Source organism: Pan paniscus, chromosome 2, assembly GCF_029289425.2.
Source record: "Pan paniscus chromosome 2, NHGRI_mPanPan1-v2.0_pri, whole genome shotgun sequence".
NCBI lineage: Eukaryota > Metazoa > Chordata > Mammalia > Primates > Hominidae > Pan > Pan paniscus.
In genome coordinates this window covers 69,309,125-69,321,516 of record NC_085926.1, presented here as the reverse complement: position 1 = coordinate 69,321,516, position 12,392 = coordinate 69,309,125, and the positions used below count along the sequence as shown (strand labels likewise).

Sequence of the window (12,392 nt, the reverse complement as noted above, 5' to 3'; positions counted from 1 at the left end):
CCTGGGTTCAAACAATTCTCCTGCCTTAGCCTCCCAAGTAGCCGGGATTACAAGCCTGTGCCACCATGCCCAGCTAATTTTGTGTGTGTGTGTGTGTGTATGTGTGTGTGTGTTTTGTAGAGGTGGGGTTTTTCCATGTTGGCCAGATTGATCTCAAACTCCTGGCCTCAAATGATCTGCCCCCTCCTCAGCCTCTCAAAGTGCTGGGATTACGGGCATAAGCCACCATGCTTGACCTGTTTCTAATTTTTACTAAGACAATGCTACAGTAACCATTCTTATACATAAAACATTTGTGGGAGAATTTCTGTGAAGTGAATACTTTGAAATGATATTGCTGGAATTTGGAAGGAATTTGGTTTTCCGAAAATTCCACAGCTGAGTGCGGTGGCTCACACCTGTAATCCCAGCACTTTGGGAGGCCGAGGCGGGTGTATCACTTGAAGTCAAGAGTTCAAGACGAGCCTGGCCAACATGGTGAAGCCCCGTCTGTAATAATACTAAAATTAGCCAGGCGTGGTGAAGTGCGCATGTAATCCCAGCTATTCGGAGGCTAAGGCAGGAGAATTGCTTGAATTCGGGAGGCAGTTTGTGGTGAGTCGAGATTGCTTCATTGCACCCCAGCCTGGGCAACAGAGCAAGACTCCATCTCAAAAAAAAAAAAAAAACACAAAGGTTGTATCTATTTATGCTACTACCAAGTGAATAAGAATCATTCTTGTCCACATTCTAGCTAGCAACTTTGATTTATACCAGTCTGCTGGCCAAAAATGTACATTTTATTTGTTTTTATTTTACTTCATTTATTAGTAGAGATGTCCAATTTCCATAACTTTCTTAAGGACCATGATACTTGGAATACTGGAGTTGTTCTTGCCCAATAACATTGGGGGAAACACATACTGTGTTTTGTCACAGTATAAATTGGTTTGAGAACAATTTTAGAGCCAGACTTGAGAGCAGGTTTTAGTCTCCTAGAGAATATTTGTCATCTCAGAGTGATATGGAATTTCCTTGTATAGTTAAAATAGGTTTATATAGAGCATTGCTGGTTAAAACCCAAGTGTCATAAAGATAGATGTTCACACAGCCTCTCTGTTATGCACTAAAATCTTAAGCTTTAGAAATGGCTGAGAATAGTTATTGCTTTTTATAATCACTATACTATTCGGTTTCATATTGTGGTTTCCTCCTTTACTGTTTAGTGAATTTCAGCAATTTTGTTTTATCTCTTCTGTAAATGGCCTAAACTTCATTTAGATAAACTGAGAAGGAATCACCAAGGCCTTTATTTATTTTTTTAAAAAAACAAGTGAGAAAGCTTGGGGTAGGAGAACAGAATGCTGCACCATTTATTTTTTCTTTTTTGTCTTAGATGCCCAGGGGTTTTTGAGCTTCTTTGGCCATCTAAATTCATATTTATTAACTTAAATATAATTTAACCAGAGTCGAATTGTCTCGATGAGATTTCATAGCCACGAGCGACCATGAAACTGTCATTTGTCTCATTTGGGGAGGCACCAGAACTGATTACTCAGGAGATGATTGAAACTGCTGATCCCATTAATGCCATGGTTATTCTGGAGATAGTGCCCTGAGGGTGAAGATGGGTTGACTCACAGATTTGTGGTGTTTTGTGTATAGACTTTAACCAGAGCCAGGCTGACTCAAAGGCAAACTGGAATTGCTGCAGGAAGGTTCCCAGTGAATGTTTTTGTCATATTTTTTAGCTGCTCACTCACCACTGGCATACCATTAGCACCCAGTCTCCCTTCTGGAGGTGCCCACCAGGCAGATGGCAAAATGGCAGGTCCCAGTGCATGCTTCCTGCCGTGGCCACCAAGGGGCCAGCTTGTCCTCTGTCTGTCCCCTGGTTCAGCTTGGCTAAACTTGTATGTTCCTGTCTTCTGAGTTTGAGCTAAAAGGACAGGATGTTTGGAAGTCAGAATCATCAAGGCAGTAACTGAGGTGAGTGGGACAGGCAAGATAGTCATGTGACATAAATTGTCACTTTGCTCCCTGTGGGTTCTCTTGTTTTGCGTTCATTTTCTAAGCCTGATTTAAACATCCATTCTTTGCTTCTTTCATCCTGAGAGGCCTGATTTGGTTCAGGGATCAATATCACCCCCTTGCCCATATAACTTGGGTAAATACTGATTGATTGGTCTCTAACCCAGTGCTTCCCTACTTTCTCTGATGTCATAGAATACACAGAAAATGATAGTGTTTGTGTGGCACCTGGAGTAAATGGAAGAAGCTGCTCAGGCTGGAGGTGATCACCAAATTGTCTCTGGCTGCCTCCAGGCCTGAAAAGACCAATAGCTCAGTACACCTGTTGCCTTAGTACACTGGTTTTGAAGCTGTGGTTGAAGCTAGTCATGATGACCTTATTCCTCTGCCAGGGATTGGTTAAGGGTAAACATAGGACCCAGCTCTGGTCAATGGAGAGCCATTTCTTAAAAAGCTGTCTATTCTTGAAAATAGGCATGGCTGGGCCAGGTGCGGTGGCTCACGCCTGTAATCCTAGCACTTTGGGAGGCCAAGGCAGGCGGATCATGAGGTCAGGAGATTGAGACCATCCTGGCTAACATGGTGAAATTCTGTCTCTACTAAAAATACAAAAAATTAGCCAGGTGTGGTGGCAGGCGCCTGTAGTCCCAGCTACTTGGGAGGCTGAGGCAGGAGAATGGCGTGAACCCAGGAGGTGGAGCTTGCAGTGAGCCGAGATTGTGCCACTGCACTCTAGCCTGGGCAACAGAGCAAGACTCCATCTCAAAAAAAAAAAAAAAGGCATGGAGGCCAGGTGCAGAGGCTCATACCTATGATCCCAACACTTTGGAAGGTCAAGATGGGAGGATCACTTGAGCTCAGGAGTTCAAGACCAGCCCGGGCAACATGGCAAGACCCATCTCTATTTAAAAAAAAAAAAAAATGGTAAAAAGAAGTGATCCTTTTTTTTGGAGTGGAGATGTGAGAGCTTCAAGGATGGCAGCTATATTGCAACCATGAGGGAATGTTACCTAAGAAGAATGGGCTGGGTGGAAAAATAGAAGAAGCCTGGGACTTTTACGATATTGCTAATCTGTTGACCTCACCAACCTTGGCACTGCCCTACCTGGAGATACTGAGAATATAGATCCATATTATTAAAGTTATTTTCACTTTGTGCTTGTTTATTTTTTTACCGTAAAAAGCATTCTGATACAATATAAGCTCAGGACTTGAAGGTCAGGACTTATAGAAGAATTGTCCAACAACAACAACAACAAAAGTATTCAAAATGAAAAACTTTTTAGGAAACATATAATAAAAATTGGAGATGTGCCGATATAAGGAAAATGTTTAAGTTCAGAATAAGATGGGCAGGAATAGAAAGAAATTGTTTAAAATTCACAGTTCTTTATTTTTAAAAGTATGGGATTTTTAAATTAACATCATAGTTTGTTTTTGTTTTTTGTTTGTTTTTTTTGGGGGGGGGTTGGCTTTTTGTTGTTGTTGTTTTGAGATGGAGTCTCGCTCTGTCACCCAGGCTGGAGTGCAGTGGCACGATCCCGGTTCACTGCAACCTCCGCCTCCCAGTTTCAAGTGATTCTCCTGCCTCAGCTTCCTGAGTAGCTGGAATTACAGGCATGCGCCACCGTGCCCAGCTAATTTTGTATTTTTAGTAGAGACGGGGTGTTACCATGTTGGTCAGCCTGGTCTCGAGCTCCTGACCTCGTGATAGTTGTCTTAAACAGAAATATTTACCAGTGTCTCAGTGAAATGCTAGAGAACTAGAAAGGATTCCAATTAACAATTGTGAGAGGCAGAAGAGCACACAAGTCAAGAGCCTGAAATTTGGAGCCAAACTGTGTAGGTTCAAAGCCTTCATCTGCTACTTCCTGGCTGTGATTTCATGTAAGTTATTTAACCTCTCTATGCCTCAGTTTTCTCATCTGTAAAATGGAGATAATAATAATAGTCCTGACCTCAAAGGTATTGTGGAGTTTATACTTATAATAAACAGGAACAGAGTATGGCACATATTAAGTACTATATAAGTGCTTGTTATTATTAATCTACAATTATCACCTAAACCTATACCTGTGCAAACAAAAAGTCACTTAAGCACAAATGCTTCTACTACTTCACAGTCACTAAAATAACTAAAATTAAGAAGACCTATAATACCACATTTTGGCAAAGATGTGGGATAACCAGATCTCTCATATATTGGCAGTGTAAAATGGTATGACCTTTTAGGAAATTATTTGGCAGTTAAACGTACATTCATCCTATGATCTGTTAGCTCTATTCATGCACATTTATTCAAGAGAAATGAAAACATATGCATATGCACACACATGCATACACACACAGCTTGTAAAAGAATATTCATAGCTTATAACTTCTAATACCCCCAAACTGAGAACAACTGATTTCCATTAACGAGAGGAGATAAATAAACTATACTATATTCATGCAATGGATACTACTCAGCGATCAGAAAATGAATGAATTGCTAATACATGCAACACCATGAATGAATATTAAAAACATTTTGCTCAGTAAAAGAAGCCAGGTATTAAAAAATACATACTCCATAATTCAATTTGTATGAAGTTCTACAACAGGAAAAACTAATCTATTGTGATAGAAATCTGAATAGTGGTTGTTATGGGAGGTAGGGAAAGATTGACAGAGGTAGCTTTCTGGAAAAGTTTTATATCTTGGTGGGGATGTGGATAACATGGCTGTAATAGCTAAAATATGTATTTTTATTATGCATCATTTATAGTGTAATTTTATAAATGAAACAAAAAGCAGTAACAGACACTGCCCAGGTTTTGAGTAGTAAATGCACAAGATGAGCATCTTTTTATCCCAGGTAGCAAGGAAGCTGACAAATACTACTGGTAGCAAGGAAGCTGACAAATACTACTAAAACCATGTCACAAGGACTTGGAAACTGGCTTAAAGAGGCTCTCACTCACCAAAATGGCCCAATCTGAATATCAGTAAAGAAAATTTTTAAAAAAGAAAATAACTTTAATGGATTGAAACACATAAATTATATTTAAATGCATATGTTCATAATGACAAAATGCACTTTGACCACCCTTGAAAGTACCCAACTCATTATTTTGGAAACAGGCAAATAAAGATAAAGAGTCAAACATTTTCTCTGCCTTTCTTGTATGAATTATACTACTGGGTAACCAATTAATAGATAAGGAAAAAAATCTCTCATTATAGAAATATTCTCACTGGTAAGTAAGGGATAATAGAATTAGAATGCCATCATACTGCCACTTCTAATTAATTAAGTGATATAGCTGTTGAGCATTAGCAGCTGCGAATGTCACAAGAAGAAATGGCTCTTCTAATGAAAAAACACAAGTGGCGACCTATGAGATAGTATTGCCAAAAAAGATCTAACTGAAATCTGATAAAGCCTTGGGACTCAACCAACCTACAGGAACCATGGTAAACAGAGGAACATTTAAGTGACACCAAGGGAATGCAATCAGCAAAACTTAGGTGGTAGGAGAATTTACAGGATAAACAGCCTAGTTTCTTCAACAAATAAATTGCAATGAGAGAGAGAGGAGAGAAAAAGAGAGAGATGGATGGAACAGGAACCTGTAGGTTAATAGAGACCTAAGGAAAATATCAACCAGTTGCAAAATGTGGAGCTTTTTTTTATTTTGATTCAAACAAACTTGGGGAAAAAAGACATTAATCAGATAATTGGATATTTGAAGACTAGAGATCTGATGATATTAAGGAATTACTGTTAACTTTTTTAAGTATTTAGGGTTATGTTTTAAAAAGAGTCCTTATCTTTTATATTGAATTATTTACAGATGAAATTACTTAAGTCTTGGTTTTGCTTCAAAATAATACATATAGGAGGACAGAAAGTAGGCAAGAATATAAATGAAACAATATTAGCCAGGTGTTGATAACTTGAAACTAGGTGGAAACATGGGAGGTGGTTATGACACTGGTCTTTGACTTTTTGTGTGTACTTGAAATTTTCCATTACAAAAACTTTTTTGTTTTGGTTTTAAAGGAATACAAAGGGAGAGAGAAAGGGGAAAACAAAACGCCAGGTTCTGCAGAAAGACAGGAAGGAAATCTAACAGAATGCCTGAGTGTTAACCCCTGGATGCATTCCACCTTGTCTACAATGGCCAAATGGAAAGGCCATGTGTAAGAGCATGGGCCCTGGGTTCAAATCCTGTTCTTCTACCCGCAACTGGGGAGACTTATGCTACCAGACATCTCCGTGCTTCAGTTTCCCATTTGTAAAATGGATTTCAAGAATGAACTTTGAATACCCTTTTCTCTTCATTTTTCCAAACACAGAGATGAGACTCAATTTTACAAAGTTTATGTGCGTCACCTAAAAAACTGCACGTGCCTTATGGTAAAACCAAGTCAAAAGTCATGGCCTTCAACCTATGAAACAGACAGAAAGGAAACCCCTATCATGCCTGCTTCTCTCCCTACCTCTTTTCATCTCTGTTTTTCCATTTATGGTTAAGAAAGCAAGAAAATTCGCCTAGCACAAAAGTTTTCCCTCTTTTTCTGTCTAGAGGGGAATATGAGTAATGAACTTTTCCATCAGGGTTGTTTTTCCTGGACATAATGCACCCCCTCCAGCTGCTAAAACATGTGATCCTGAAGGAGACCTTAAATAAACTTAAATGTTCCTTATCGGTCAGTCCCAGTTTGTACTAAATTATGAATTAATTTTCTGTATTTGGTACTTTTCCTTTTTAAACAGAAGTTCTATTCATTCAAAATATTAGTTGAGAACTTTCCAGGTTCCACGTGTTATAGCCCTGAACAAGGCAGAAATGGTCCTGAACCCAACTAACCTGTGGCTGGCTCTTTCCTGACCTCCAGTCTTAATCCAGGAGCTCACTCTCCCCATACAGCATTCTCCACCCCTCTTTATCATGTCCTCCTGCTTTATTTTCTTCCTAAGTCTTACTCTTATCTGAAATTACCTCATTTATGAATTAAATTATTTTTTGTTTCATGCCACCCTCTGGATACCTCTCCTGTTCACCGCTGTTCCCCCACCACCTAGCACCATGCCCAGCAGAGCTAGCTACATAATTTACCAGACTCTACATATCTTTTCTGTGTCTATAGCCAAATACCACAGACTGGGTAATTTATAAAGAAAACAGATTTATTTGGCTCATGGTTCTGGAGGCTGGGAAGTCCAAGAACATGGCACTGGCATCTGGCAGGGTCATCCCATGGCTGAAGGCAGAAGGGTACACAGGTTCACAGGAAGAAACAGGAAAAATGTGGGCTGAACTTATCTTTTATTAGAAGCCCACCTCCATGATAACTAATCTACTCCTGTGACAATGAATTAATAATCCATTATCATGTCTTGAAGGTCCCACTTCTTTTTTTGTTTGTTTATTTGTTTGTTTTTGAGGCAGGGTCTCACTGTGTCACCCAGGCTGAAGTGTAGTGGCAGAGTCTTGGCTCACTGCAGCCTCAACCTCCCAGGCTCAAGTGATTCTCCTACCTCAGCCTCCTGAGTATCTGGGACTATAGGCGCATGCCACCACACTTGGCTAATTTTTGTGTATTTTGTAGAGATGGAGTTTCACTATATTGCCCAGGCTGGTCTCAAACTCCTGAACTCAAGCAATCTGTTTTTTTTGGCTTCCCAAACTGCTGGGATTACAGGCATGTGCCCCCCGGATCTGGCCAGTCCCACCTCTTAATACTGTGAAAATGGCAATCAAATTTTAACACGAGCTTTAGTGGGGACATTCAAACCATAGCACAATGCAAAATGAAAATGTGGGATTCCTTGTTCAAAAATGATTAAGAATTGTGAGACAGCAGAACACTAAACCAAGCATGAGGCCCTTCTGAGCACTGAATCCTGTGGGCCTACATAGGCCACACACCCAGCTCTGACATCCAATACCTGATAGACGTTCAAAAAATAATTACTGCAGTGAATGCAAATTTAAGAAAAATCATCAGGTATCCAAGGAACTCTGACATACAGATTGATAAAAGATTAAAAACAGAAACCAGCATGTGTGTGAAAGGAATGTGTAATTCCTCAATTGCAGAGTTGACTATGAGGTGACAAATAAAGTGATTACTCTTCTCTTTTTGAGAGATGCCAGGTCCAGGCTGCAAATTTGTCGAAGGTCAGAACCATGGTGTTTTCATCTTTGACTTCCTTGTAAGGCCTCTGCATGTATTTGATGCTCAAGAAATATTTGAACTGAAACTGAATTGTTTCTAGAGGCTGAATTAGAGAAGGATGAGGAGTTATGAGGAAATATTTTTTCTTTAGTGCAAACCTCACTAAATTTAGGAGGAGATGAGCTGGTCTTCAAGTTTGTCCTCTTACTTTATGACAAATGGTTTAGTGCTATGCCCAGCTGTCAGAATTTTGGAAAACTGCAATACATTGCCTCTGTTGTGATTTTATGGTGCGTTTTGCATTCATTCAGTATGTGAAATGTTCTGTGATGAAAGTGATAGTTTTGTGATAAAACGCAAAGCTTCTCTTAAAGACAAAAGTTGGGATCCTGCTTCCACAAATTTTTCCTTAAATTGGTGGACATATTTCCTTTATTCCACCCTCACAGTCAATAAAAGCCTCCACAAAGTCACCAATACATATGTACAAGCTCACCAGTTAGGTGATCATCCAACTGTGTCACAATTTGTATTTTATAGGCACAGTTTCACATATAAGCTCATATTTCATTTGGACCTATTCCAGGATATAGTTTCATTTTCAACGGGACTCCTAAACAGGGCTCCCCAAGTCTACATTCCTGAATCCCAGTTTAAGCCCTGCCTTGTGTCTGGCTGCACAGCAGAAGGCATTTGGAAGAACATTTGTTTCAAGTTGGATATAGCATCAGCTTTGCCACTGTCCCATTCTGGCCTTTGAATGCCAGTTATCTGGGATCCCTTCTGATTTACTGATTACAAAACTCCTGTCTGATACCCTACTACTGCAGGAATTATCCATTTCCTCAAGACTGAATCCCTGGCACCTATGCCCTTGTCCTGTCTTTGCACCTAGAGCCCCACCGAACTCTCCAATCCTGTGTTTATAAGCACTCACATTCTTGAACAGTGTTGGTCAGTGGACTAATGGTGTCAGATTCCAATTATCCTTTCTCACACAAACTGACATATTAGATAGGATATTTTTGTTTGCAAATAAAGTTTTGTTTAAAAATCAGAACTAGCTTGAGCAGAAACGGAAATTATAGACTCAGTAACTGAAAAGGCCAGGGAATGACTTCAGGTTCAATGGCATTTCATAATTCAGACAGTGACATTGGAGTATGTCTCTCTCCAACTCTTCTGTCTGGCATGAGGTTTCCTGGTAGCCCCAGATTTTCATCCAAGCAACTTTGTAACTCCAGAACAAACAAAAACAAAGATACTTCTTCTCTGATCCCTATGACTAATGGGTATGGGGTATATTAGTAAGGGTTCTCTAAAGGGACAGAGTTAATAGGATATTTTATATATATATATTATATATATGTATATATACGTGTGTGTATATATGTGTGTCTCTGTGTATATATATATGTCTATATATAAAGGGAAGTTTATTAAGTATTAACTCACATGATAACAAGGTCCCACAATAGGCCGTCTGCAGGCTGAGGAGCAAGGAGAGCCAGTCCGAATACCCAAACTTAAGAACTTGGAGTCTGATGTTTGATGTCAGGAAGCATCCAGCACGAGAGAAAGATGTAGGCTGGGAGGCTAGGCCAGTCTTGTCTTTTCACATTTTTCTGCCTGCTTTATATTCTAGCCACACTGGCAGCTGATCAGATGGTGCCCACCCAGATCACGGGTGGGTCTGCCTTTCCCAGCCCACTGACTTAAATGTTAATCTCCTTTGGCAATACCCTCAGAGGCACACCCAGGATCAATACTTGGCATCCTTCAATCCAATCAAGTTGACACTAAGTATTAACCATCACATGGGGGTAGAGTGATTTTATTGGTCAGTCTTGAATCACATATTCATCTTCTTTATATGGGGATATGGGATTCCCCCCTACCCCCAGTTATTTGGATGGTGTCCCCAAAGAAAAGCGGGGATCCTGTTTCCTAATTTTTTTTTCTTTTTTGAGATGGAATCTTGCTTGCTCTGTCACCCAGACTGGAGTGCAGTGGTGCGATCTCAGCTCACTGCAACCTCCGGCTCCCAGGTTGAAGCAATTCTCCTGCTTCAGCCTCCCGAGTAGCTGGGAATACAGGTGCCGGCCACCACACTTGGCTAATTTTTGTATTTGTAGTAGAGATAGGGTTACGCCGTGTTGGCCAGGCTGGTCTCAAACTCCTTACCTCAGGTGATCTGCCAACCTCAGCCTCCCAAAGTGCTGAGATTACAGGTGTGAGACACTGTGCCTGGCCTCCTAATTTTAATACTCCTGGTAGACTCCATCTCTATGTGTTCTCACACCATAACCTGAGCTTACCCAGCCTCCCCCCTAATTTGGTCTGTCAACCTTCATCTGGCCCTCAAGCTGCCCTGGCCTCCTGGTTTTAGCCTTGCCAAATCTAGCCCAACTTGCTGCTGAAACTGGCTATCAACGTTCCGATTGTCCTTCAAGAGTGAAAACATTTTTACCATACAATCAGAAATGTCCCACTAGTTCTCTCAGTCGACTCTCCAACCCAGTAAGAAAAGGTACCATGTATTGAGTTTTTACTGTTATATATTAACAAATAGAAGGTTCTGTCAAATAAAGTAATACAATAATTCCCCACCTTCCCAACAAGAAGACTCAGGCAAATGTTTTGGGTCAACCTATATAAAATTTTAGAAATGTATATGAAATATTAGAAAATTTACTCCTAATATTAGGAGTGCTCGTAACACTTGTTATGCAGATTAATAACTGGAGTGATTTCTGCCTTGTGCTCTCCCTCTTGATAGGATAATTTTATTCAACTTCTTCATGTGCATCTGTGTGCTGGCACTGGAACAAAAGTCCTCTTTAAGTCATCCTTGTATCACAGCGCAGCATCTCCACTTCTGCCCAAGTTGTTTGAGCTATATAGCACTTTTTCAATCTCCATATATGATGCTTTTCTGGGAATATCATTGCCCAGCTTTTTTTTTTTCCTTTTTCCATTTATCCTACAAGTATATGTGCATGAAATAATGTTTAAGTAACTTGCTTCTTCTAACATCCAACCCGTCCAATTGGGAGGTCACGTGCTCACAAATAATTACTAAATATGTATTAAACTTTTTGCCACCTTTTCTACTGATATCATCAAGTGACTTCTATTTGCATCCAAACTTAGCATTGACTGAAGTTGTTACAGGCTGCCATGTCTTCCCCAGACAGTATATTGTGGTCATAGTAATTAGAGTCTTTGGAAGGATGTGAAGATAAAGCCACTCCCCGGTTTCTGAGGGATTAACATTTTGTGGGGGTAAAGGGAGGTACCCCACCCTATATTTAGATACCTGTGGTATCTCCCAGGCAAATTCTTTGAGCTTTGCATGAACTATCTCTTTTAATTTCCCCAGCACTCCTGAAGGAGATCAGGATTTTTATCTCCATTTTACAAAGGAGGGAACCAATTCTCAGAAAGATCAAGTAACTTTCCCAAGGATATATACAACTGTAAAACACGAGGTTTCTCTGACTCTAGAGAGTCTTAGAGATTTAATCTTATGGTTATGTTCTTAACCATACCATACTCTTGAGCAAAATTCCAGACTGTTCTTTTTTTCAGGAGGGAGAAGCATGATACCCTGTCACAAACTTTTACTTAATCATTCTCTTTTTTTAAAAAAAGTAAATTTATTATTTTTACAGTATTCTATATGTTTTTCTCTCTGCCTTCAAGCATAATGTATTTTGATTATTTCCTATTCACTGAATGACTTCAATAGTAATGATTTCATTAAATGCAAATAGTGAAATGAATCTTTTCTGAGACCACGTCATTCTGCCAAGATTTTCTGTTGTGGCTGGCATCTCTGATTGATTTTACTAAGGTTGTTCCATGGAATTCTGAGTTTCTTTCTGAGTGGAAAAGCTGTTAACATCAACTGGCTGTGAGTAGCAAAGTTGAGTTAAATATTGTTTTTATTTATATTCATTAAATTCCCAGCCTCATCCAGAACATGCATAGAAGTTTAGATTCATACATGGCATCGCCTATCTCTGAATAATTACCCAACCTAAAGCTTGCATTATCAATGAAGTTTAGAAAACAGTAGATGACATTTCATCATATGTTTTAAATGTGTTGTAAAGAAAGCGTTTGAGTGGCCAAAAGAAATAGCAGAAGTTTTTTAGTTGTTTTTATTTTCCCATTTCTCCTGTGACTCATATTGAAAGGCTTTTGTTTCT

General features: G+C 39.6%; 1 protein-coding gene across 3 annotated transcripts in view; it reads left to right on the top strand.

Moving 5' to 3' along the window:
- FRMD4B (FERM domain containing 4B) overlaps positions 1 to 12,392 on the top strand; it is a 372,987-nt gene that overhangs the window by 176,080 nt on the left and 184,515 nt on the right. The window lies entirely within an intron of this gene.